This window comes from Pipistrellus kuhlii, unplaced genomic scaffold (genome assembly GCF_014108245.1).
Source record: "Pipistrellus kuhlii isolate mPipKuh1 unplaced genomic scaffold, mPipKuh1.p scaffold_m20_p_11, whole genome shotgun sequence".
NCBI lineage: Eukaryota > Metazoa > Chordata > Mammalia > Chiroptera > Vespertilionidae > Pipistrellus > Pipistrellus kuhlii.
In genome coordinates, this window is record NW_023425416.1 from 487555 (window position 1) to 501143 (window position 13589).

Here is a 13589-nt window from a genome sequence, read left to right on the forward strand (position 1 = left end):
GCCCCCTGCCAAATCTTGTAGATTGAAGTCCTAACCCCTTAGTCGCTCAGAATGTGACTGTATTTGGGAATAGGTTTCTTAAGGGGGTAACTAACTTAAGATTAGCTGGTTAGGGTGGGTCCTATCCAGTTTGAGAGACGTCCTGAGAAGTGGCAGCGCAGGCAGGCAGCAGGGGAGACCGGAGGGCTGGCAGCCTCCCCAGCCCTGCGCCTGCCTTGGTCTCCACACTCTAGTGCACATGTGTCAAACACAAGGCCCGCGGGTCAAATCCATCCCGCCAGGCCTTGCAATGTGGCCCGCACCGCGCTGTCATCACTGCACTCCGCTGCGTTACCATCACAATGACAGTTTATGACTGTTCAGTAAAGCATTCGGCCCGCGATTTAGGCTGGATTTTAGATTTTGGCCCCTTCTCTGATTGAGTTCGACACCCCTACTCTAGTGCCTTGGCTGCGATCCACCTGACCTGTGGTCCAGGGGCAGCCTGGGCAGAAGGATGCAGGAGTGAATCAGTGCCGGACGGCCTGGGCCCGCGGAAACGTGGATCCGCCAGCGCTTCCCTGTGGAGCACGGGCACATCCTCCCGGGGAGAAATCCACGGAGACTCATCCGTCCGCCTGGTGAGGGCTGCGTTTCGTACACCCACACGGGCGCCGTAGCCCTGCGCTCGGAGCTGTTCTGCCTCTTCTGTGTGAGGGACCGTGGTGGGCGCTTCAGTGGCCCGGGACCTCTAGGCTGTGGCCTCCGGCTGTGGCCTGTCCTGGGCCGTTCTGGCCAGCCCGTGAGGCCAGGGCTGGTGCTGGGCCCGCGGTCATGCTCCGTGAGAAGATGCTGGGACCACTGCCTTTTGCCTGCTGTGGCCCCATTTCCAGGGAGAGGCTCTGAAGCTGCTGGAGTGTCATGACGTCGCATGATCGCCATGTGACTGAGTGTTCCCTGTGTGAGCCCCACGCCGGGGCTCAGGCTGGGGGGGGGGGACACGCCTCGCCACCCCTTGCCCCTGGCAGTGCTTGGCACCTGCGTCATCATGGGAAAAGACAAGAGGGAGAGTCTGGCTGCTATCAGGGTTTTTTAAATAGAAAAAAGTCTCCTTTTCCCTATTCACACAAGTTATTTATGAGTAAAAAAACCTAAACCAAGCCAAAAATAAATAAAATGTATCTACAGTCCTACCCCAGAGGAGAGTGAGCACTTTGGAATCAAGCTTGGGTTTGAATCAAGCTCTCCCTTACTAACTACCCAACTTCGGACAAGTTATTTAATTTCTGTTTTCATTTTCTGTCTTTAAAATGGGGACAATAAGTAAATAAAGCTTGCTTCATTGAGTTTGCAGTAGCCCAGGGGATATAATGTGCTCTTTGTAGCAAAGGCACTCAGTAAATGTACCTGAGAACTGTAAAAAGAATCAATGTTTGTGGCACATCTTTGTTACTTAGCAACATTTTAGGCAGTGAACATTCGTGTGCATATGTGATATTGGGACCATGATTTCTTCCGTGTCCACGTTTATCTTTATAACTCTTTTAACAGCTGCATAGTACTTCCTCATCAGTGTGAATCACAACGGGTTTAGTTTGTGCTGGGCGTTTATTTTCCCAGTTTTATGTGCCATGCACGGTGCCCTGAGGTGTTCCTTTGCAACCTTGGAGCTGAGTTTTCCTCTGATTACTGTTATTAGGACCAGTTCTACGGACGGGTGACCAGGAATGCCTGGCTCCGGGCTGCTGAAGCAGTGCCCGGGGCCCTCAGCGGCCCTGAGGGGCGGCTTCCGTCAGGAACTTGGTGGCATTGGCTGGTGGGCAGACAGGGCACGTGCTCCGGGCCCCTGGGGCACAGACGGCGCTCCGGGGCGGGTGCAGCCCTGCCCGGCCCGTTGTGTGCGGTGCTCTCCGCGGACTAGTCTTCACAGCAGCATCGAGGGGCTCCTGGGACGCCCGTTAGCCCATTTATACGTGCGGAGTAGAGGTTCGGCGAAGTGACACGAATTGTCCAAATCACAAATGAGGGGGCTCTGGCAGCGCCGGGCGGGGAGTCCAGGGCCCCGGCCCTGTCCAGGGTGAGGGGGTGCAAGTGGGTGCGGAGGGCGGTGGAGCCGGCGGGTCTGCCTGCTGGACCCGGAGGCTGTGCTGCGGCAGCCAGGGCGGCCGGCGAGGGAGGGGGTGATGGGGCGCGGAGATCGGCCCGGAGAGCGGAACAACACTCCCCTGAGGCTTCCAGGCCAACCCCGGTCCTCACCCAGCCCCGGAGCCAGGACACGGAGGCCCATGAGAGTCACAGCACATGCGGACGCTCCGGGCCAGACAGACTGGGAACCGGGGCTCAGGGCCTGAGTTTGCAACTGGGATGTGTTTGCTGGAGGGACCTGTCCCTGCTTCCCAACCTGGACTCTGCAGCGGCCACGGCCATTGAATCCACAGGCAGAGCTGTGCTCTCCGTCCCTCGTCTGGACACGTCCCTTCAACCGCGTGCTGTTCCTCAGCTCTCCTCTGGGGGCAGCCCACCCGGACCGCGTGAGCCACCGTGCGGCTCAGGGAGCACCCAGGGCGCCTCCGGAGGAGGGGAGAGGCGCACCCTGCAGGGAGGCGGGCGGGAGGACGGAGCCCAGGCCCAGGGAGCGGACCTGGAGGCCCGGCCAGCACTCCCGCGCCTGCGTGGCGGGCGCCTGCGTGGCGGACGCCTGCGTGGCGGACGCCTGCGTGGCGGGCGCCTGCGTGGCGGACGCCTGCGTGGGGCGCGTCCTCGCGGCATGCAGGCCTCCGCGGGGCGCACGCCGGCTTCCCGCCAGGCGCTGGCCCGGCGCCCTCCGGCCTGGGCGGCGGGCTTGAGGCCAGGCCGGCCATAGGGCGCTCCGGGCGCGGCCATGGCCGCTGGCTGTGTCCGGAGCCTCTGTGGAGCGGCGGCTGGAGGCTGGGCGTATGGAGGCGCTGGGCCTTCCCGGCCAGGCGGTGAGGCAGGGCCCGCGCCGCGCCCCTGGCGGCTTCCAGGCGGGCAAGGGCTCCACGGGCCGTCCTCGGAGGGTGGCCGGCTGCGGGGCGCCCACAGGCCGTGCTCCGCCTCTTGGACTTGGGGCCGCCTCGCCGCGGCGCTGGTCCTCCGGAGCTCCTCAGGGCGCCCTGAGGCGCCCTCCGCCGCCACTCCTGTCCCCGGCGATTGCACCCGTGTCCCCCCGGGATGCCGCCCTGTCCTCACGGGCAAACGTGGCTCGGACGCCTCCACGCGCAGCGGCCGGTGTCCGCCGGTGAGTGTCACCGCCAGGCCGCAGGGACGGAGGAGCCTTTGGGCTCCGTGTCTGGAGCTCCGCGTGCCTTCGGGGCTTGTTCTGAAGCATGTCCGGCCTGCAGTGGTCGGTGTTTGGTCTGAGTTGAGACCTGTGATGTGGGATTGTCCACAAAGGCGGGATCCCCGGACACAGTTTGTAGGAAGGGAAGCCAGGCTCTGAGGAGCGCGGGGACTTCCAAAGGAGGCCCGCCCGCGTCTGCCAGCGACCTGGGAGCCACTGGTTTGACTGCCCTTCACTGAGACAAAGTCATAGGCAGGGCCGCGCCTCCGGCGCCTGTCTCCCCGAACTGCGCCCTCTGGCAGCTCCTGCTCCCGGTGAGCCTGTCTCTGTGCCCCGCGCCCTCGAGGGGGCAGAGGAGCTGTGGGCATCGCTGCTCCCAGCACCGCCCACAGCGCCGTGCCTGATGCTATAGTCGTGTGTAATAAGTGAGTATGTTTCTTTTAGGTTCCACAGCCATAACCTTATTTTTATTGATTTCAGAGAGGAAGGGAGGGGGGGAGAGAAACATCAATGATGAGAGAGAACCATTGATTGGCTGCCTCCTGCACGCCCCACACCAGGGATCAAGCCCACAACCCGGGCATGTGCCCTGACTAGGAACTGAAGCATGATCTGGTTCATAGGTTAGTGCTCAACCACTGAGCCATGCCAGCGGACAGCAACCTAACTTCTTTGTTGTTGCTTTTTAACTTCTTTAACTTAAGTATGATCTCAGAAGATGATTTGAGAGTGGGGAGAAATTATTTGTTTCAACAAAGAATTTGGTCTTTGTGTTTCTGTTCCTTTAAGTGCTTTGTAATTAACCTCAAATTCTTGTGCTAAAATGACTTTTGCTTTTAGCTAGGATATTGGGGCACAAAGAATTCTCTAGATTTGGCCCCACTATGGTGGGACTCCATGCCTCCTCCCACAGAGCACCTGGGAAAGTTGCCCTTTAAATCCTGCTTTTCAGCCGAGACCGGTTTGGATAGAGTAGGGGTGTCGAACTCAATCAGAGAAGGGGCCAAAATCTAAAATCCAGCCTAAATCGCGGGCCGAATGGTTTACTGAACAGTCATAAACTGTCATTGTGATGGAAACGCAGCGGAGTGCAGTGATGACAGCGCGGTGCGGGCCACATTGCAAGGCCTGGCGGGACGGATTTGGCCTGCGGGCCTTGTGTTTGACACATGTGGGATAGAGCATCGGCTTGGGGACTGAAGGGTCCTGGGTTCGATTCCGGTTAAGGGCATGTACCTTGGTTGCAGGCATATCCCCGGTAGGGGGTGTGCAAGAGGCAGCTGATCGATGACTCTCTCTCATCGATGTTTCTAGCTCTATCTCCCTTCCTCTCTGTACAAAATCAATAAAATATTTAAAAAAGGCAAATATTTAGAAAATAAATAAATAAATAAATAAATCCTGCTTTTTAGCTGTTGGTTTTCTCGAAGGATTTCCCCTTCCTCCCCACACTCTTTACCCCTTAATTCTTCTTATGTTCCTTTTCCAGTAACTCAGGCCTTTTCCCTTTTACAACTGAAGTAAAGTCACTGATGGGAAAGCAGGCAGAAGTCTCCACAGAGCAGGCCTCAGGAGCAGCATGGCCAGTGTTAGCCCTGGTTGTGTCTGCACTCAATGAGAGGTGGTTGTGATCCCCCATCAGCCATGTATGCTGCTTGCACAGCCTTAACTTTTCATAGGAAATGTGGATTCTCACCCACAGCACGACACCCGCTGGAGTCATTGTGGCTGGCTCTCCACTGGGGAAACTGAGGCTTGGGTTCCCTCCTCTCCTCTTTCTGCAGTAACAACCGCATCTGAGTGTCATTCCTGTTCTCGCTCAGGAGAGAGCCTCGCCCGCAGTCCAGGCAAACTCCTGAACAGGTTGAGAGGGATCCCCTCTAGAGTGGAATGGAATAGTAGGATTTGTTTACTACCTAGACTGTTTACCCAGGGGTGTGAAAAATATGTTTTGAATTTAAAAGTGTGAAAAACAAGTGTGCTAGCTATAAAAAAAAATCTCTCCTCTCGAAGTAAACATGTTTATAGAGCAAGACTCAAAACAAAATACTTGACCGTGATAAGCCCAGGAATGAAAAGCAAGTAAACATGTTTACCACGAAAGCCGTAGAAAGAGCCAGGGGCTCTGCTCATTTGACTTCTCCCAGGGCCCCGGGGACAGGGCCGCCCTGCCTTGCACAAGCCCACTCTCCCTGCCCTGCCCTGGAGGCCAGTGGGAATGGAAGGTGTATATTTTGTGCCTTTGAACTGAACCATGTGTGGATATTTGTGAAATTGAGCCTGAAATTCCCATGATTCTTAAATAGCAACTTGTCATAGGTTGGGTGCCAAGCAGGCTTATGGGGAGTCTTCCTGCCTCCCTGAAAGAGCCAGGCTGACCTCACACACAGTGACCTTCAGGGTCCCCAGCCTGGAGTGTGGATACTCAGGGCACACCCAGCCTGCCCAACCAGCTCCCTCTGGTGAAGGAACCAGATAGCTCACATTGCAAGTTGGTAGAAAGACAAGGGCATACTGAATGGCCCAGGGTTTTTGGGGTGCTGGTATCATGGGGAGACTCAGATGACGTAGAAGGGACGAGGGCGTTCAGCAGTGGGGAGGCGAAAGGGAGGCGACCTGAGAGCATGGCACTTCCTTGGTGCCGCCCAGGAGCAAGCTCGGGAGACATGACCCAGGGCAGAGGTGGCCAGAGGGCAGGCTGCTGTGAACTTTGGAACCCAGTCTCAGAGATGGACACACTGTACAGGCTGTTGAGACCCGTGTTTTGGGCATGTCCTCAAGTGTCCAGGGAGTAGCAGCTGGTAATTAGTGCTGGGTGAGCTAATTAGTAATTGGGTGACCAACACCCTAATTTCCTGGGACAAAGGAACTTGTCCATGTGCTGCTGGAAAGTCGCATGACTGGGGGAGGGGAGGGGGGTGGACACTGGCAGTCTGTTTCACAGCCCAGGCTCAACCCTTGCACTGCATTGTTCTTCAGAGGGCCTTACTCATGAGTAAGTGTGGACTTACTCATCCAGCAGCCAAGAGCTGTTGAGTGCCAGGCCTGGTGAGCCTTGGCCAGGCTGTTGGGAGGCCTCTTTGTGGCTACTGGGGGTGACAGACATGGCCTCACTGAGGATCCAGCCCAAGTTGTGAACCAGAGGCAAAGGCCGTGTGGTGGGGGGTCGTCAAAGGAGGGGTTTGAAGGACGAAGGAATCACAGTGAAGAGGGACAGTGGTCTTTTCCTGGGGGAAGGTGTCAGGCTAGGGAGGCTGTTAGCGGAGCAATACCTTGGCTCTAAGGAAGGGAATTAGAGGGAGGAGTCCGCCCTTTCTTTGCCCGAAGTCCAGGATGTGCAGCAGAGGGCTCTGGAATAATGAAAGGGCATTTTTAGAGAAAAAGAACAGTCTAGGTTTCTCGTGAGGTCAGTGGTGGGGCAGTGGGAGGATGAGCAGTGGAGCCAGGGGCAGGGTGGGTGGATTGCCTCCGCCCAGAGCCAGCCGGTGCCCAGGGCGGGCCGGTGCCCAGGGCGGCAGGAGGCGTGCGGCACGCTGGCCCTGGGAGGGGGCTGCGGTCACTCACTGTGGAAAGCAGGTGCAGGCCCGGGTGGGGCTGTTTACTGGGGCAGACAGATGCCATAGGAGACCAGCCTTGAAGTTTTCAATGAAATGTTAAGCTTTTGAGTGAAAAAGAGCAATAAACAAATAAGGTGTCTGGTTGAGCCTCAGTGAACTAGAAAGGCAGTTACGTGTTCTGTTTAATGGGTGCACTCAAACCCCCTGTTCTTGCTGAGCTGGAAGGAATCTTACTAGTGACAGTTAAGTAGGAGGGATAGTGGTTAGTCCCTGTAAGGTTTGAGGCGCAGACATGTTAAAGTAAAGCTTATTCCCCAGTAATGAGCGGGACTCATTACGGAGGTAGAGAACTCAGAATTGAAGGAATGGGGAGGGGAGAAAGGACCCATTCGGCTGCCGTGGTGGGAGGGGGGATCTCCGAGTCCCAGGCAGCTGAACTGGGTGAAGTCAAGTGGGTTCCCTGGAGCCATGAATGTCGGCATAGTGACTGGTTAAATCTGGGTGACATTTTTATTAGAACTTTAGAATTTAGCTGTTTAAACTGATGCTTATTTAGGGGACATTTGAGGTTGTTAATATTTTAAAAAACAACTACCAGTTCTTCTTTTCCAAGCCTCACTAGCTGAGGCCGATGCACATCTGGGAGCTGACAGCACACCTTTGCTCGCTGTGCTGTGGCAGCAGCTCACTCCGCCCACCTCTGTTCCCTTGCTATTTTGGTGCCATTTGCAACAAAGGAGACTCCGTTAGTAAACTAGAGGATTCAGGCCCACACAAATGCTCCTTGTTAACAGGTTGTGTAACCAACAAGCAGAGCGGGCGCACTGCTTCTGTGGCACATGGACCGGGGGAGCATCGGTGCCCACACGTGGCACGGCCTTGCCACGGGCTCCCAGGTCTCCGGATCTGCCTGTGTAATTGCGTTAAAAACTCTATAAAGGTATATATGTGTGCATCACAGGTACATATATGTGCGTTTCCTTGGGTATATGCACACGTACATGTTAATATTATGCGGGCATATAAAATGGCAGATTTCACATTTTAAAACCAAGGAGAATCCATTGGACCGCTCACTGAATTTGAGTTTTGTGTCAGGGTTCCTGCAGGAAATAGGTGGCCGCCTCTCTTCTAGGCCTGAGAGGACCCAGGAAGGACAGGTGATGGCTACTTGACCCTAGAGAAAGCGGCTGTATGAGGGTGGCCGGCTGCAGGGGCGGTGACAGCGCAGGGGCCTTTCAGGGCACAGCAGGGGCGGGGTTGGGGGAGACAGTGGGCACAGGACTTAGAGAAGCAAATGGAAGACCATCCAGTGCAATTGGTTCTGTGAATTCAGTCGGGCAAGACACTGCCACACTGTAACCCCTGGAGGTCAAGGAGGGACTGAGCTCTCGGACCCCATGATGGCTGGGAAGTGCACGGTCCTCAGAGGTGGTGCAGGGAACTTGCTCGCAAGGCTTAGGCCGCACCCTGGACCAATGACTCGGACCACGGGTAGGGGCCCTCAGGGCTCTGGCGTGACTGAGAGGCTCAGGGGCGATGCCCGTTTGCTGAGATGGCCACTGCTGGCTTGGCAGTGCCAGTGAGGAGCACGGTGTCCATGTCAATCAGGGGCTTGAAATGGGAAATCTCCAACCTTCCTTTTAGAGACAGGCACTCTTCAAAGAATGCTGGATCACAGTAGGCCCCGGGGCCAAGCTCTTCCTGGCAGGCCCTGGACTTCCAGGCTGTTTTGAAAAACATGCAAATGCTGCCTGCTCTGTTGTTGTTTCCCTGGCAGCCTTGGGAAACCACTTGATTGCTAGGTCTTGGCCTCGGGGAGCCACGGCTGCTCCCTGCAGCTCCCTGCAGACCTCTGTACCAAGCAGGCTTGCTTCAGGGAAAATAAACTAGGGAGAGCAAACAAGAAAACACCTCTGTTGTTTTGTGGCTGCCTCTACCTGTTTTTTTTTTCTGGGGCTGTTTTGTAGCCACAGGCTTCTTCACTTTATAAAACAAGGTAGGCGGGCTCTGTGGCACCCTAGCCTTCTTTCTCCATGACCAGACCTTACCACGAACTTTCAAAGCCTATGGAGTAGCCACTGTGAGAATGTCTCCATTTAAAATATGCAAATTGAAAATGAGAAAACTTAATTCTTCTAATGCCTCCCGAGATATGGTAACTGGCTTTTCACATCTCTAGGAAAACAGGTTGGATATGGCACAATCAGTGCTCCAGCACTTTGAGGCTTTTCGGTAAAATATTTCAATGGGCTTTAATGGGCTTTAATTTATGACAGCTCCTGATTCTCAGGTTGAGGGGGGTCACTACTTACCCCTGCCCAGGTGTGGCCCAGCTGCTCATGGGGACTCCAGCGGAGTGGAAGGAGCAAAGGCCTGTTCTGGGTTCGGCCCGACCACCTGGGCACGTTCCTGGCCCTGCTGGCTCCGGGCCTCAGTGGGTAAGAGCAGTGTCCTAGGCTCCGGACCAAGGCAAGGAGGCACCTGCCTCAGAGCCCCTGGGCATCTGCAGGGGAGCAGCCTCCCTGACTGACCCAGACTCCGGACTTGGCAGGGACCTGCATTTTAGGTGGGACCCCAGTAGCCACTCAGGTTTGCAGCCTGTGCCTTGGGGAGCGATGCCACCGCACTGGGAGTGGTGGGGGGGGCGATGGCGTTGCCAGCGGAGTGGGGGGGGGCGATGGCGTTGCCAGCGGAGTGGGGGGGGGCGATGGCGTTGCCAGCGGAGTGTTGGGGGGGGGGCGATGGCGTTGCCAGCGGAGTGGTGAGGGGGGCGATGGCGTTGCCAGCGGAGTGGGGGGGGCGATGGCGTTGCCAGCGGAGTGGGGGGGGGGCGATGGCGTTGCCAGCGGAGTGGGGGGGGGCGATGGCGTTGCCAGCGGAGTGGGGGGGGGCGATGGCGTTGCCAGCGGAGTGGTGGTGGTGGGGCGATGGCGTTGCCAGCGGAGTGGGGGGGGGGGCGATGGCGTTGCCAGCGGAGTGGGGGGCGGGCGATGGCGTTGCCAGCGGAGTGGGGGGGGGCGATGGCGTTGCCAGCGGAGTGGGGGGCGGGCGATGGCGTTGCCAGCGGAGTGGGGGGGGGGGCGATGGCGTTGCCAGCGGAGTGGGGGGGGGGCGATGGCGTTGCCAGCGGAGTGGTGGTGGTGGGGGCGATGGCGTTGCCAGCGGAGTGGTGGTGGGGGCGATGGCGTTGCCAGCGGAGCTGTGGGGGGGGCGATGGCGTTGCCAGCGGAGTGGTGGTGGTGGGGGCGATGGCGTTGCCAGCGGAGTGGTGGTGGTGGGGGCGATGGCGTTGCCAGCGGAGTGGTGGTGGTGGGGGCGATGGCGTTGCCAGCGGAGTGGTGGTGGTGGGGGCGATGGCGTTGCCAGCGGAGTGGTGGTGGGGGCGATGGCGTTGCCAGCGGAGTGGTGGGGGGGAGATGGCGTTGACGGACTTCTTTTTTAAGACCTGCACTTCATTTTAATGTATTTACTTTTCATTTACTCACAAGTTCTCCATTATTTTGGCTCCCCCTTCCTTTTTTAATCTTCTTTGTAAAATAATTTTATTTTGGTCTGAAATACATTTTTCTGAATGTCCTTGTAGAGGTGATAAAATTCTGTCGGGCAAGTTATTTATTTCTCCCTCATTTTTGAAGGATAGTTTCTTCTAGTATGTGATTCCAGCACTGTTTTCGCCTCTGAGCAGCATTTTTGATAATTTACTTGAACATCTACCTTGTTTTCTGGTGATTTAATTTTTTTAAAAAAATATATTTTATTGATTTTGTACAGAGAGGAAGGGAGAGAGATAGAGAGTTAGAAACATCAATGAGAGAGAGTCATTGATCAGCTGCCTCTTGCACACCCCCTACTGGGGATATGCCCGCAACCAAGGTACATGCCCTTGACCGGAATCGAACCCAGGACCTTTCAGTCCCCAAGCCGACGCTCTATCCATTGAGCCAAACCGGTTTCGGCTCTGGTGATTTAAAAAGTTTTTTAATTGCTGTATTTTTCATTTCTAAAACTCAGATTTTTTTATTAGAATTACAAACCTTGCATTTTATAGCATACATTTGTGAATAGGTATGTATTATAGTACATGTATATGTACATAGTATGCATTTTATATGATCAACACTATAAATAAATATAAACATTATAGCACCTAATTTATATAGCATTTTTGAATTATAGAGCTTACAATATATAGTCTATAGGTATACATACATTGCATTTTATAGTGTATATACTACAGACACATGTAAAAGCTGCAATACATGTTGTTTTATAGTGTTTTTTTTTAGAGTTATAGAGCTTGTAGGGATGGAATTCAGTCCTTATCTGTTTGACTCAACAAAACAAGCAAAAACAAAAACATCCCACAAACAGGGCTAGTCTGTCCTTTGCTGGGGGTGTCAGTGACTAACATTTGCTGGTAGGATGTGCCATGGGCCTGTGCTGTGAGCATGTTGGGGCACTTTCTCTCCAACCTCTGCCTGAGCTGCAAATTAGCCGCGCCTTGCATGGCTCCTGTCCCAGGCCCCCCTCCCAGACTCCCCTCTCCCAGGCTCCCCCTTCTCCCCCCCCCCTCCCCCCGGGGCCCCCTCCTCACACTGTTCCTCTGGGTGACTTGCCTCCCCCACCCCAAGCTATGGAATACTATGTTTAATATTGGAGTGCCCTCCCCCTCCCCCACCCCCCATCTTCCATTTCTTCTAACATTTGCTCCAGATAACTCCTGGAAGGCCTGCTCGGAGGCCTCCGCGCCCTGCCCCGCTCGGCTGCCCCCTGGAACCGCACACCAGGACGCACACCTGCGTGTGGCCCCAGTCATGTGGCGCAGAGGCAGCGGGTTCTTTTAAGAACTGTGTGCTATTAAAAGGTTAGCTCCTATCTTGGAAAAATGATGATATTTCACAGAACAATAATCTGATTACTGCCTTCATTTGTAGAATTAATGGAAAGCTTTCCAGCCATGGGCTCCTGTTCCCATGGGGAAGTAACTGCCTGTGGAGTGGTGCCCCCGGGCTGAGGAAGCCAGGCCTCCTGGTTTCCACGTGCCCGTCGCCCTGCCCGATGCCTGGCCCGTGTCTGCTTGGTCAGCGGGGCCTGAGCCAGGCGGTGACCCTCGGCAAGGGCTGCAGCCAGAACTCTCACTCAAGCTTGAGGCAGGAGGTGTCTGGTCCAGGTGATCATGCGCCACACACCCGAGTGTGCTGACTGGGGAAGCGCCCGCTCTGGGTGAGAGTTCTGTGCTCCAGCCCTGCTGCCATGTGGTCCTGGGCAAGTTTCAAACACTCTTTGCCTCCTTTTTCTTACCTGCAATATAGAGCTTCTAAGAACGTGGCTGTAAAAATAAAATTAAATGAACTCTTCTGAAATGCTTAAAGTCCAGTACATAATGATTTTACTAGTAAATAAATGGTGGTTATATTTTTATAGGATGCTAAAGAATTCTTCCAATTGTTGATTCAGTGTTGACTCAGTAAGTCTTTATATGGGTCCTGCTGTGAGCGAGGCATCACTATGAAGTTCTTCAGGACAGTGATGAATGAAACAGAGGTTCCCTGATCTTCTGAGCTTCTGTTTTAGTGGGAAAGAAGTGAATAAAGGAGAAAAAGGTTGATGGATTATTACAAGAGCTCTGGAGAAAGCCTAGAGGATGCTACTTGGAGTTGCTGAAGACTGAGCCCAAGTATGTGGGCAGGTCTGCCTTTCTGAAGTGGCCTTTGCCCCCAAGACCCGAGGACAGGAAGGAGGCTGTTGGGTGAGGAATAGGTTTGTGGAAATCCCAGGCAGAAAAGCAATGCCCAGGCCTGAGGCAGAAGACATTCGGCTTGCTCAAAATGGAAGGCATGCCACTGCATCTGTGGAGTTGATGATTGGGTTGGTGGCTGGTGGTGGCATCAGAGGCCATATTATGCAGGGCCTCTAGGCCAGAGAAAGAAGTTGGTATTTTGGCCCATTTGTTTTTGCTGTGTGGCTGAGTGGTTTTAGAGAGCGTCACTGAGCCTTGGAAATGCCTCTTGGTCTCAGGGCCCCTTGAGGCTTAGAGAATATGGGATTTTATCCTTTGGACTCAAACTGTGGCCCTTCATCAGCAGTGACCACATTCTCTGGTAGTTTGGTAGAAATGCAGAATCTCAGGCTCCACTTCAGAACAACTGAACCCAGACAATCTGGGGACAGGGCTTAGGGATCTGTATTTTAAAAAGTTCTCCAAGGTATGCTTCCGCACATTGAAGTCTGAGAAACACTCCTGAGTGACACATTGGGCTGATTTCCATACGAGTTGGAGCTGCTCTCTGGAGAGCCATGGAAGCCTTCCATGGGGACCCAGGGATGAAGCCAGCTCACCGAGCCTGGGCACTGGTGCCAGAGTGAGAAGTCGTCTATGCATGTGCAAACATTCTTTGGTGTTGAAGGCAGATCAGCATAAGAGTGATTTGTGGTAAACATTTTCTTTTGATTCAGGAAGTTTAAAGCCAAAGAAAACTGATAGCATAGGCTATTCAGAATAAGTAGGCTTACCAAAAGTGACAGAGAGCTAGAAGTGAAGCGACTTGGGGAGCATCAGTTAATGCCATGGCCCTTGGATGAAGAGTCGGAATCCTGAGATGTTAAATGACTTTCTTGGTGCCACACAATTGATTGGTGACAATAGGGGGTCCAGAATTCGGCTTCTCCACTTTGATGCCTGAACTTCACAATGGGATGCTCTGTCTTGATGGAAATGCCTCCAGGAGTCTGATCCTGATGTAATACAT

At 54.6% G+C, this 13589-nt stretch overlaps 1 protein-coding gene across 13 annotated transcripts in view; it reads left to right on the top strand.

Moving 5' to 3' along the window:
- FOXP1 (forkhead box P1) overlaps positions 1 to 13589 on the top strand; it is a 525702-nt gene that overhangs the window by 68171 nt on the left and 443942 nt on the right. The window lies entirely within an intron of this gene.